The 13,789-nt window shown below is 45.6% G+C and overlaps 1 protein-coding gene across 1 annotated transcript in view; it reads left to right on the top strand.

Moving 5' to 3' along the window:
- The first annotated feature begins 440 nt into the window (after positions 1–440).
- LOC134936381 (beta-1,3-galactosyltransferase 2-like) overlaps positions 441–13,789 on the top strand; it is a 31,482-nt gene continuing 18,133 nt past the window's right edge. The window contains exon 1 of the mRNA XM_063931410.1: positions 441–687. The gene's annotated coding sequence lies outside the window, so the exon portion shown is untranslated. The remainder of the gene's footprint in view (positions 688–13,789) is intronic.

Here is a 13,789-nt window from a genome sequence, read left to right as displayed (position 1 = left end):
ATTTTTACAGCAGACAAAATTACATTATTCCTGCAATACAACTGGCGAGTTCCACTGTTGCTTCGTCATTCTGGGTAATGGCCATTCCTCACCTCTTTGCAAATTGTAGGTTATAAGCGCAATGGTGTGGTTTTAATTCGGGGAAGAACAAAAGTGAACACTTAAGGCTGTGAATAATTATATGAAATTAGGAAAAACCAGTTTAGAAAATGTATACTAAAATTGTCTTTTTAAAAAAATTTTTTTAAAAGCAAATAGAATGGGAAAATAACACTGTATCCATACTGTACACTGGCTCTATATGACATCAGGATTATTATATACTGTATCTGTTGCAGGCAAGTCTGGTTGTTTGTAGTCAAGCTGTCTCTGTACTGAGAAACTGCTGGTGATTTTAAACTGTTGTTATAAGCCTGCAGCAAAAACCTGCCTCTCCTGTAGCAGCGTGACATATCCCCAGAGCACTGCTGTGCTATAGCTGAACAATCACCAAGACTGCTACACCCAGGCAGGCTAAGATAAAAATAAACAGATCAATTCTATAGCCATTCATCACTACAGGCAACAGAGTTGTACCCGGCGTCACACAGGATGGAAGGATGATCTCTTTGCTGGCTGTGATGGAACGATAAGTGATCAGAACGGATTCTTGTGGAGTTCACCAGCAGATTCTTGCACCTGAAACAAGTAGGTGGAGCTGCACTACTGTACTATGATCTAACGTACAGGCTTCTAGTGCAACCACAACAACAAATGTATGTATCTGATTAGTAGCGGGCCATTTACAGGGACTGTCATCTGAAGATTTCTTTTGTGAACGTAAATGCATTTGGGACGACATATTTATCAATTATTGGGTTTTAGAGCCGATTATTGAATTCATACCTCTCAACATGACCCTTTCCAGGAGGGACACAGTGCTCTTCTTCTGGACTTTTCCCTTTCTCTATGATTGCCGGCACCTGTGTTGAATAGGTTACTGGATAAGAAAGATGTTTCAGCACAGGTGATGGCTATCATAAATTAAGAGGGAAGTCCAGGAGCAGAGCATTCTGTCCCTCCTGGAGAGGGTGATGTTGGGAGGTATGTGGGCCCTCATTCCGAGTTGTTCGCTCGCTAGCCGCTTTTCGCAGCAGTGCACACGCTAAGCCGCCGCCCTCTGGGAGTGAATCTTAGCTTAGCAGAATTGCGAACGAAGTATTCGCAATATTGCGAAAAGATTTTTCTTTGCAGTTTCTGAGTAGCTCGAGACTTACTCTTCCAGTGCGATCAGTTCAGTGCTTGTCGTTCCTGGTTTGACGTCACAAACACACCCAGTGTTCGACCAGCCACTCCCCCGTTTCTCCAGCCACTCCCGCGTTTTTCCCAGAAACGGCAGCGTTTTTTCACACACACCCATAAAACGGTCAGTTTCCGCCCAGAAACACCCACTTCCTGTCAATCACACTCCGATCGCCAGAACGAAGAAAAAACCTTGTAATGCCGTGAGTAAAATACCAAACTTCTTAGCAAATTTACTTGACGCAGCCGCAGTGCGAACATTGCGCATGCGCAGTTAGCGGAAAATCGCACCGATGCGAAGGAAAAGAACGAGCGAACAACTCGGAATGAGGGCCGTAATTGGAAATTCTTACTAATGCTGTTTGCGGCAGTAAGAAATTAAAATAGCACCTGAATGTATCAAAGTTCCTTCACTGAGACAGGGGCTCTAAATGGAGCCTGTTCCTGTGAGGAGTTCAGAGTGCAGTGAGTGCATCAGCAATCTCTTCACTCCTCTATCAGGACTCCTGTGCATGCGTAAAAAAATCTAAGCTAGATTCAAAAAAAAGTGCACTGTGTCTCTGTACATCTTCCTGAAACACATAGACCCAGAGACAGAAGGCAAATGTTTTTAAAGGGTGCTTAGCTGTCTGCCAGGTGAGCAGAATATAGAGGGTCATTCAGACCTGATCGTTGCTGTGCATTTTCGCACAGCAGCAATCGGGTCTGAACTGCGCATGCACCGGCGCCGCAGTGCGCTGGCGTATGCCAGACAGCTGATGGCTGTCTTAGGCTACCGATCACCTCTGCCTGTATGAGAGGCAGAGGCGGTCGCCGGGTGGGAGGGGAGGGGACAAGACGGCGTCGATTGGCCGCCGTTTAGGGGGCGCAGTCCAGACAATGCAAGCATGCCCGGACCATAGGGGGGGTGGGCTGCTGCAGCTGCGTGATGTCACACGCAGCCAGAGCCGGCCCTAACCAATATGATGCCCTAGGCAAGATTTTGGCTGGTACCCCCTAGCACCACCGCTAGTTCCGCCTCTGACCCTGCACCCCTTTCCCAGCACCATCACCCCCCACCCATAGCAGTCCTTTTTTTTGCTTTCCTACCCCCTGTAATTTAAATAAGAACAGTGTGCACATTTGGCCTTACACATATGCCGCACATTATTAGTGCCCTTATACACATAATGACACACATAGTGCCCCTTACACATATGTTACACATTATTAGTGCCCTTATACACATAATGACACACATAGTGCCCCTTACACATATGTTACACATTATTAATGCCCTTATACACATAATGACACATGTAGCTCCCAGCGTGAGTCAACTGGCAGCTCTGCTAACGTCGGGTGCCTATTTTTTATGAAAATGCATCTTATTTGTATTGCTATGTGGCTAGGATACACAAGCAGCTTCTGCTGATTAAAATGATATGCGGCATGCCTATATACTGTGTGCGACTGTGGCTGTATCTGCATACGAAATGCTACACACAGAATATAGGCATGCCGCATATCATTTTAATCAGCAGAAGCTGCTGATGCCCCTAGGCATACCAGATGCCCTAGGCAATTGCCTAGTTTGCCTATACCTAGGGCCGGCTCTGCACGCAGCCACTGCGACCCTCACAGTGATGAGTAGCTCCCTGCCAGCGCGCAGGAGCTGCGCTGGCAGGGAGCTACTCCTACAGTGCAAAAGCATTGCCGCTATGCAATGCTTTTGTACTTATGCGATGGGGCAGGGAGGGACATTCAGGGTGGACTAGCCCTGTGCTGGGCGTCCCCCCGCATGTCAGGGAAGCTGATCGTAGATGTGCTAAATTTACCACATCTACGATCAGGTCTGAATCACCCCCATAGTGTGGGTGCTAAGGGCAGGGCCGAAAAAAAAAAAGCATTGTGGGTGATAAGGGCAGGGCTGGCAACAAAAATATTGGGGACCACTATACTCCAATCATGCCTCTGGGGGTGCATCTTGCATCTTAGTAGGTACAGGCCAGTTGGGCCACCAGATCACCCCCCCTCCACCCCACCTTTCCTTCCCCTGGTGTATTCAGAACTATCCCCCCTCTCCAGCACCACAACCATGTGTGTCTTCAGCCTAATCCCCCCCTGCTTCACACAGGTTCATTCTCCCTACCCCTCCCCTACCCCCCACCCAACCTGTGTTTAAAATAATCTTCAAAAGATAAATACATTGTGCATGATCTAGTTAATATTAAATTTATGTTTACCAAAATCAATATGCATGCAGGGCCGTAACTAGGTGTGTGCGGAGGGGGCACCACAAATAGCAAAGCAGGGTAGGGGGTGCTGTTGGAGGCACTTTTTCAGTAATCTGTCTTAATTACTTTAACTTTTAGCTTCCCCCTTTTTTGAAGCCCAGCATCCATTTGAAACCTATATGTGATAAAATGTTACAAATGATTGCAACAGAAATTATCTTGCATAGAAACAATGTTTAAGATCTTTCATGTAATGACTAGTCAACCATGTTGCTTGAAATCAAGCTTAAAACAATACTGTGTGTTCATCAATAGTTAGAAAGAATTCATTATATCAACTGAATGTAGTTCCTGACCGCCCCTGTCTCCTACCTTGATCCCTTCTGTCGCTAATACCTATACAACATTTATGAACTCAACTTGAGATTTCTTTGTTATTTAGTCATGCTGTCCTTTATTACCTTTCAAGATTATGACATACCTGGGATTCAAACCCATTGCCTGTGGCATTAGAGATAGACAATCGATTCATTGAGCTATGTGCCCTTGCATAGAAAGTTAGAGAATTTTAAGCTAGAGAATTCTAATTATTTGAAGCTTACCTTGTACTTTGTAAAAAAAAATGATCAGCATTGCGACTGAGCAGATCTATGTAGTGTGTGGCTGCACACTACATAGATCTGCTCAATTGCAATGCTGATTATTTTTCTACAAAGTACCAGTAGCTTCATATAGTTCTCATAGACCCCTTTCACATCTCCAATGCCGGATCCCACCCGGCTTCCCGACCAGGCAATATGCCGGGCCAGTTGCCATAGCGATGGGGGGTGGAGCCGGCAGTGGGGGTGGGGGGTGGAGGCAGCCTTTACACTGCCAATGACCCGGTGTTCAACCCAGGAATAACCCTTCTTATTACCCGGGTTGAATTACCGGGTCAGGCGACCCGGGAATTCTCCAAGGCCCCTTTCACATCACACACTGACCCATGTCGACCCGGCAATATGAGATGTCGATACCAGGTTATTTTTGCGATGTGAAAGGGGTATTAGTTTTTAAGCAGGATCAAATAGCTCAATGAGCAGGGTGTTTGATTAGAATTCAGCAGGTTAAAGGTTTAATTCCTGGGTATGGCAGTATATATAGTGTTATTTAGTAAAGGGTATTGTAACTGAATAAGGGCCCGATACAGACCTGATCACTGTGCTGCAAATTTGCAGAGGACTGCAATCAAATAGTCACCACCCAGTGAGAGTATATGCTGTGAAAAAACTTCGCCAGGCAGCGGACATCAGCAACTCAGTTCACAACTCACTCACCATCTAATTATTTTTCCATACTGTGCAGTCTGTGCATAACCCAGGACTTAGTCCTACAGTGCGATAGAAACAGGCTGATCGGGGCCGGAGCCGATGTCACACACTCTCCTTGAAAACGCTTGGGAACGCCTGCATTTTTCCTGACACTCTCAGAAAACAGCCAGTTACCACCCCCAAAAGTCCTCACCTTGAGAACGCCTTGGGATCAAAATTTTTGCACCATCCTGTGTTGCTGTTTGTCATCATGCCTGTGCATTGCGGGGCATACTCATGTGCAGTCATTCGATATAAGGCCGCTGTGCAATTTTGCACAACTGCAATGAGGTCTGAATCGGGCCCTTACAATGAGCTCTCAAGTGTATGAATGTGGTATAAAGAGGATTTGTGTCCAAATCCATTTTCTTGCAGTGGTCAATAAATCTGCGTGCATTATATGTTTGTGTGTGTATATATAGAAAAAGACACAGATTCCCAAGTGCGCTAATAATGAAGTGTGATTACACAATTCTTCCAGCGTTTATTTCGTTGGAAAATGTGGACTGGAGGATGTTTAGATCTGGGGACCTGTAACAGACACCCCTCACCAGAAAGTCACCCAAACAAGAGGCCAACAGGCCAATTAATAAAAAGTTATTTTAATAACATATGATAAAACATATGAGTTTTGATACACAATTCAAAATATAAAATTATATCCATAAAATACAGCCACAACCAACATGTTTGTAAGATGGATTCTGGATACTCCCTCACCTTTTTCAAGGTGCGAGCTCGAAGGGAGTATCTTCACAAACTAGGGTGCGATTTTTTTTACTGACAAACCAACGCGTTTCGTCTTATCGACTTCATCAGGGGTAACGCATATAGGGAAAAAGGCTAATTTGCTCTTGATAAGTTTATATGGCAGATCGTAACCTCAGAATAGGGATTAATCAAAGTCTCCTTTATCTGGATTTAATAGGTGGAGCTCCTATATTCTGTGACTTCCACACACAGCCAAATTTCTCCAGGATTTATGCCTTGAGACCTATTGAGGAAGTCGCATCTTTTATATCCCTGTGATTGTCAAACCAGCCAATTAAATCTTGAATTTTACGCGAGTCAACATTTGAACCAGAAATATTCTTGGTCATAAGAGTTGGAGACCATACTTTAGTTTGCATAAACGCCGACATACGGTTGTCGGCATTTCCAACGGACTATAACCAAGAGCTTTTTTAGACGGCTCTTAAGGAATTATGTCTAATTAGTTCTAAGGCAATGTCTACAAAAACACTATCATTTTATAGATCTTATATCTAAAAAGGAATACCATTCTAGCTCCAGTTAGGAGCCCGAATATAGGAGCTCCACCTATTAAATCCAGATAAAGGAGACTTTGATTAATCCCTATTCTGAGGTTACGATCTGCCATATAAACTTATCAAGAGCAAATTAGCCTTTTTCCCTATATGCGTTACCCCTGATAAAGTCAATAAGATGAAACGCGTTGGATTTGTCAGTAAAAAAATCGCACCCTAGTTTGTGAAGATACTCCCTTCGAGCTCGCACCTTGAAAAAGGTGAGGGAGTATCCAGAATCCATCTTACAAACATGTTGGTTGTGGCTGTATTTTATGGATATAATTTTATATTTTGAATTGTGTATCAAAACTCATATGTTTTATCATATGTTATTAAAATAACTTTTTATTAATTGGCCTGTTGGCCTCTTGTTTGGGTGACTTTCTGGTGAGGGGTGTCTGTTACAGGTCCCCAGATCTAAACATCCTCCAGTCCACATTTTCCGACGAAATAAACGCTGGAAGAATTGTGTAATCACACTTCATTATTAGCGCACTTGGGAATCTGTGTTTTTCTCTGTATGTTTTTGAGGTCTCCCAACAAAGATCTCTCCCAGTGTGTCGCTCCTGAGTTGGCGCAAGATAAAGATACTTTTGTGTTTTTCTATATATATATATATATCTATCTCTATATCTATCTCTGTATATATATATATATATATATATATATATATCTATATATATATATATATCTATATCTATCTATCTATATGTGTGTGTGTGTGTGTGTGTGTGTTTGTATATATATATATATGAATATATATATATATATATATATATATACACATACATACATACGTATGTATATATATATATATATATATATACACACACACACACAGGTTGAGTATCCCTTATCCAAAATGCTTGGGACCAGAGGTATTTTGGATATCGGATTTTTCCGTATTTTGGAATAATTGCATTCCATAATGAGATACCATGGTGATGGGACCTAAATATAAGCACAGAATGCATTTATGTTTCATATACACCTTATACACACAGCCTGAAGGTCATTTTAGACAATATTTTTAACAACTTTGTGCATTAAACAAAGTGTGTGTACATTCACACAATTCATTTATGTTTCATATACACCTTATACACACAGCCTGAAGGTCATTAAATACAATATTTTTAATAACTTTGTGTATTAAACAAAGTTTGTGTACATTGAGCCATCAGAAAACAAAGGTTTCAGTATCTCACTCTCACTCAAAAAATTCAGTATTTCGGAATATTTGGATATGGGATACTCAACCTGTATATACACTGCTCAAAAAAATAAAGGGAACACTAAAATAACACATCCTAGATCTGAATGAATGAAATATTCTTATTAAATACTTTGTTCTTTACATAGTTGAATGTGCTGCCAATAAAATCACACATAAATTATCAATGGAATTCAAATTTATTAACCCACAAAGGCGGAGGTAGCATTCCTGCTGCTGGGTTGTTGCCCTCCTACGGCCTCCTCCACGTCTCCTGATTTACTGGCCTGTCTCCTGGTAGCGCCTCCATGCTCTGGACACTACGCTGACAGACACAGCAAACCTTCTTGCCACAGCTCGCATTGATGTGCCATCCTGGATGAGCTGCACTACCTGAGCCACTTGTGTGGGTTGTAGGGAGGTCATACGGGCAACGTGGAGGCCACACACACTACTGAGCCTCATTTTGACTTGTTTTAAGGACATTACATCAAAGTTGGATCAGCCTGTAGTGTGTTTTTCAACTTTAATTTTGAGGGTGACTCCAAATCCAGACCTCCATGGGTTAATAAATTTGACTTCCATTGATAATTTTTGTGTGATTTTGTTGTCAGCATGTTCGAACAAAGTAATTAATAAGAATATTTCATTCATTCAGATCTAGGATGTGTTATTTTAGTGTCCCCTTTATTTTTTTGAGCAGTGTATATATATATATATATATATATATATACACACACACACATACACATAATGTGGGAAGGGGCATCATAGCATGGGCTTTCTCTGGGATCAATCTTGTCATTCCACTTCCCGACGAGGCATGCTCCTTATGTCCGTAATAAAAAAATTCTCTGCCAATTCTCTTTCTGGCACAGGACACCAAAAAGTCTAGTTACGGCTCTGCATGCATACATTTATTTGCAAAATGTGTGTATTTGAGAATAACTTAATTCATTGTTCACTGCGTTACAACAATCTTTACTAGAATTCTTATCCTTATTCTCACATTTAGGGGTGTATGTACTAAGCCTTGGAAAGAGATAAAGTAGAGAGAGATAAAGTACCAACCAGGGTCCAGACGATCGGGATGCCGGTGGTCATGTGACTGGTGACGGAATCCCGACACCACTCGGAATCCCGGCACCAGAATACCGACCGCCAACATCGGGGGTTAGCTGTAGCTACCACTGCCTGAGTTTTAGCCCTAGTCCCCCCTGTTTTTTTAGCCCCAGCTACTACCCCAGGTGGGTTAGGGTAGGGGGCAGATGAGGGGTAAATTAATTACCCCATCTACTGTTGGCTTTCCTAAGGTTGAGATACTCGTGTCGGTTATGTGGCCGCCGTCATCCTGACCACCAGGATCGGGTATCACACCCAACCAACTGGCTCCTATCAGTTTCCAAACACAGACTGTAACATGGTAGTTCAGAGCTGATTGCTTGGCACCTTATCTCTCTGCAAGGCTTACTACATAGACCCGTATGTGCCCTACATGGAAGACCCATATACCCATCCCGTGTATGTATGTGTATATATATATATACTATGTATGCACCCTGGACTGCTGAAGATCACAAGACCTAATTCAGCATGGACCGCAATTTAGAGATTTCACAATTTGGCCAATTATCGGAAGACTGCGCATGTGCTGTGTACGCAATGTGAATGCACCATAGCTGCTTTGCCATCACGGTGCATTCGCAATTTTAAAGTGAAGTGATTGACAGGAAGTGAGCATTCGGGGGTGATATCATGAGGCTTCTGAAATGAATTGCCTGGAAGCATTACAACAATACTGTGGGCGGGATGTACTAATGCACATCACCACCCATCACCACGCAGTGACACGATGCTGATCGCATATGTAATTTCATAAATGCAATGAGCATTTCTCTTCCAATAAGAGCTGTCCTCTGCGATGTGCAGCGGCAGCCTGACTTCCGGGACTCGGCCCCGGGAGTCAGTCTAAGCATGCGCAGGTGGACGGGGGCGGACACGAGCCATGCTGGGAGGGATCCAATCAAATCCCTCACACAGCGCTGCGGAGAGAAGCTCATTGGATTCTATGGGGTATCGCCAGCAGATGCTGGCGAACCCAGCCGCGCCACTGACCAGGTGGCCGGGGGATAGAACAATAGGAAAATGCAGTAAACGGGGTTTACCACACTTTCCATTTAGTACATCCCGCCCAGTGTGTCTCACCCCCCAGTTTGCTTACTGATCGTGACTTTGAATCAACGAATGTAGCATTAGTCTGACATTGTAGGCTAGTGCTCTCCCTCCCTGTATCTACCAGCTGTCTGGCAGTTTATCACTACTCCAAGCATAGGATTGAGCATAGCACAGACTTTGAGCACAGTCTGTGTTCTCACCTGTCTGGATATACAATTGGTTTGTTTTCAGTAAATCTAGGAGTAAGCACCATTAACACCAACTTGTGAGGGATTGCTCATGACTAAGTTTACAAAATATTAATATCACCACTTTGCATACTGGACACGGTGTTCTCTCATTTTCCTGACAGGGTCCATTTTTCCAGAAGTGATTGCTTTTTAATAGTTAATCTGCTCCAATTAGTGGGTTATCTCCAGTGGTGCAAGTAGAAAAAATGTCTTACAGGTACTGTGTGCGCGTGCGCCAAAAAATGGGTGTGGCCAAATGCCACATGGGGTGTGGCAAATGAAAATGGGGGTGTGATACTCATATGGGGGGGGGGGGATCAGATACACATATGACCCCAATAGTGCCAGATACACGTTGCCCCACAGTGCCAGATATACATTGCCCCACAGTGCCAGGTACACATTGCCCCACAGTGCCAGGTACACAAATGCCCCCACTGTGTCAGATATACATTGCCCCCCAGTGCCAGATAAAGACATGCCCCCACAGTGCCAGATATGCCCCCAGTGCCAGATACAGAAATGCCCCCAGTGCCAGATACACATGTTCCCACAGTGCCAGTTATGCCCCCAGTGCCAAATACAGAAATGCACCCACATTACAGATACACATTTCCCCCAGTGCCAGATATGCCCCCAGTGCCAGATACAGAAATGCCCCCAGTGCCAGATACACATGTTCCCACAGTGCCAGTTATGCCCCCAGTGCCAAATACAGAAATGCACCCAGTGCCAGATACACATTTCCCCCAGTGCCAGATATGCCCCCAGTGCCAGATACAGAAATGCCCCCACAGTGCCAGATATGCCCCCAGTGCCAGATACAGCGATGCTCCCAGTGCCAGATATGCCCCCAGTGCCAGATACACATGTCCCTCCAGTGCCAGATATGCCCCCAGTGCCAGGTACACATGCCCCCCCATCTGCTTACCACGCTGCTGCTGTCATCCTGTTCCTGTGTGTGAGGGGCGGAGAGCGCAGCATGCGCCTCTCCTGCCCCTCAGTCTCCGGCGGCGGTGCGGGTGTCACTCTACCTTCAATTAGACACTGATCCGTTAGCCAATCAAAGCTCACGGTCCGGCAGCCAATCAGGAGCCTTGGCTGCCGGTCCGCAAGCTCTGATTGGCTCACAGGCCGGCGCCGAATTGAAGGTAGACACTGAGGGGCAGGAGAGATGCACGCTGCGCTCTCCTCCCCTCATGCAGCAGCAGCGGCGTGGTGAGCAGCAGCGTAGGGAGGGAGGGAGTGGCGGCGGTGGGTACGGTGTACCCACGGCTAAATTCTTAAGGGTACACAGTACCCACGCATACCTGCCCACTTGCACCGTTGGGTATCTCACCGCTTCCTGTTATTCCTAGAAGGAGCTACCATGGAGAAACCTCAGATTTCTCCAGCAGTGCCCCTGATCAGGGTAGATATAGCTTCCCCATACTGTAGTATGGGGAGAGCAATTCATAGAAGCACGGAAAGCTTAGCTTTCCATTTCGCTTCTCAAATAGCCTTCTTCATCTCAGGATGGCGTAAGGAGGATGTGTGGAGAAACACATCGGAGACTGCTGTCTCCCCACCTCCTCCCCCGCTTCTCCGCCCCTTCAATGACACCGACCAATCACATGCGCCCTCTGCAGTAGCTCCGCCCCTTTGTTTCCATATAATGCACTGCCTTTTAAGCAATGGGTAACAAAGATCTGATAGAGCTTGTTAACCCACTGCTTTGTTCCAACAGCCCCGGACCTCATGTGTCCGACATCTTTGTACTCACTGGAGAACATAATATATTCACATTTTCCCCGCAGCTGCTATAGTTAGGTAGGTGACCCATCATATTCATATGCATATGCTGGGTCACCTCCTCCTTACAGCCCCCTGTGCCACTCGCTTTGCCCCTGCACCACTGTGGTTACCTGCTGCTGGCTCACTTGCCTAAGGTGCAGGAGAGCTGGGAGGAGGGAGGAACCGCAGTAGCAGCAGCGCGCAGTGCAAAGGGGTTCAAGGGGAGAGCAGCAGCAGGCCAACAGCTTCCAGTGCGGGAGGTGCATAGGGGTCCGGCGGAGGCACTGAGGTGCAGAGGTGCTTGGAGGCACTGAGGTGCAGAAGTGCCTGGAGGCACTGAGGTGCTTGGAGGCACTGAGGTACGGAGGTGCTTGGAGGCACGGAGGTGCAGAGGTGCTTGGAGGTGCAGAGGTGCTTGGAGGCACTGAGGTGCTTGGAGGCACTGAGGCGCAGAAGTGCCTGGAGGCACGGAGGTGCTTGGAGGCACGGAGGTGCTGAAGCACGGAGATGCTGAGGCACGGAGGTGCTGAGGCACGGAGGTGCTGAGGCACGGAGGTTCTTGGAGGCACGGAAGTGCTGAGGCACGGAGATGCTGAGGCACGGAGATGCTGAGGCACGGAGGTTCTTGGAGGCACGGATGTTCTTGGAGGCACGGAAGCCACAAGGATACGGGAGCTCTGGAGATCACAACTACAACAGCAGTAAAACTGAAACACGGCAGCTGTGGTTTTCAATGGAGACTATGGAATACAGTACTGTGCCTTTAAGATAAACCACTACAGCTGTGCCTTTACATTGAGACTCATGGAAACAATGAAATCAGTGGCAACACAAAAGTAAACCAAACAGGGTAACAAGGGAACAGTTTCCACAGGAACTTAGGTACAAAGGTTACCTTTAGTGAGCTCAGCTTTAAGACTCACACAGAGCTGTGTGTGACACGAGGAACTGGCCCAGTTTCCAACTCAGCCTCCTGACTTATACTTCCTGGTCCTTGGTGATTGGTGAGCAGGATTAGGTGATGCAGAGAGTCTCAGGCTGGCAGAGGATTGGACAACTCTGGCTCAGGTGAACAGTCAATGTCATGTGACTACTCTAGACTAGGCTGTGATGTAGAATGAGGCCTAGCAGGCCGAGAGAACACTGAAGCCTGAACTTCTGCAAAACATAAGATGCTGGCTTTTAGGCCTAAACTACAGATTACTGAATTCAGCCTCACACAGGAGCTCACCACAGGTGGAGCTAATTAACTATTACCTTTCAGGCAGAGAACTCAGGAAAACTCAGTGCTGACATGCTGTTTGACTCAGTGAGTAAAAAGACACAGGATCCAGGACAGATGGCAGGGGTAAGTCACCAAATATGAAACCTACAGTCAGGATTGTGACAGTATCCCCCCTCTTCAAGGGTGGACTCCGGACACCGATCTTGAATCTTAGAGGAACTTGAGAAATTCATACTGAAAAATGTAGGACCTTCGTTGATGCCTCTTCTTCTTCTTACGGGAACATTTGGTTTTGACCAAGGGCAGCGGAATCTCCTGTAAAGAAAAACCTTCCTTAGAAAACATGGGGCCTCCCATAAAAGGAGTAGCATCATGAACTGTATCAAATTCAGAGTCTGAGTCCAAGTCTAATGGAAGATATGAATCTCCCTTAGATACACAGTTTGCAGATGAAAAGGAGGTGCACTGGAGTTTTAAATTCTCTGGGCTAGGAGAGACTCCAACATGAGCAATTTTAATGGTCGGATTCTTACCGAAGGAGATTCTTAGATTATCCCTGGGAGGACAGCACAAACTTCCTTCTGCATTCCCTTTAGAGCATGATTTTTTTACAGAGTCAGATTCCAAAGGTTTAGGACCAAATTCTTTAACCACAGCATTACTAAAAGTCTGTAAGTCATGGAACACCGGATCATTACTCTCAAAAAGCATGTTGGCCCACTCCAAAGCTCTTCCTCTGAATGCCAGGAACAGATATCGAGTAACGTTGGAAGGAGTTACTGCACCTGAAGGATCAGACTCCATCCGAGAGAGAAATTGTTCAACCAGAGCGGCATATTGCAATAAATCTCCATCAAAGTAAATAGGTGGGACGAAAGCTTAGAGGCTGAAACTGGAGAAAACTTTGGCTGGACGAGTAGGACTGGATTGGATCCGAGGATACTCGAATTGGCTGGAGCCAACGGAGACTGACCAGGCTGGTCCTGGAGTATTGCTGGACCGGCAGGAGCCCCCTCT

The sequence above is a fragment of the Pseudophryne corroboree genome, chromosome 6 (assembly GCF_028390025.1).
Source record: "Pseudophryne corroboree isolate aPseCor3 chromosome 6, aPseCor3.hap2, whole genome shotgun sequence".
NCBI lineage: Eukaryota > Metazoa > Chordata > Amphibia > Anura > Myobatrachidae > Pseudophryne > Pseudophryne corroboree.
This window is presented reverse-complemented; position numbering and strand designations above follow the sequence as displayed.